The sequence below is a fragment of the Tursiops truncatus genome, chromosome 5 (assembly GCF_011762595.2).
Source record: "Tursiops truncatus isolate mTurTru1 chromosome 5, mTurTru1.mat.Y, whole genome shotgun sequence".
In the NCBI taxonomy this organism is placed as follows: domain Eukaryota; kingdom Metazoa; phylum Chordata; class Mammalia; order Artiodactyla; family Delphinidae; genus Tursiops; species Tursiops truncatus.
This window is the reverse complement of record NC_047038.1, coordinates 93,941,454-93,941,832: the sequence shown is the minus strand read 5'-3', so window position 1 is coordinate 93,941,832 and position 379 is coordinate 93,941,454.

The following is a 379-nucleotide window of genomic DNA, read 5'->3' as shown; positions in this document are numbered from 1 at the left end:
AAAACCTCGAAGGTCCCCTCTGACCCCAAGTGTGTGAGATTTCACGATAAAAAGTAACCAGTGAAGAGTTAGCTCTAGTTCCTATTTTTCTTCCAGTTACTCTTTCCCCTTGATTTTCAAAATGTAACACATATTGCTTCTAATTAAAAACAATAAGAAAAAAAAAACCACTTGAATTCGCTGTACAGTACCGCGCTCTTCTCACGGAAGAGGGGAGGCCGGCCGCCGCTCACACGCGCTCGAGCTGCCCCCCGGGCGAATCCCTCAGGTCCTTGCTTACAGGCGCACACGCGCGGACTGCGGCCCCGCCCCCTTCCCAGCCGCGCCGGCCCCAGCCAGGTCCGAGGGGCGGGGCCCGCCGCGGCGTGCTGACGTCAGG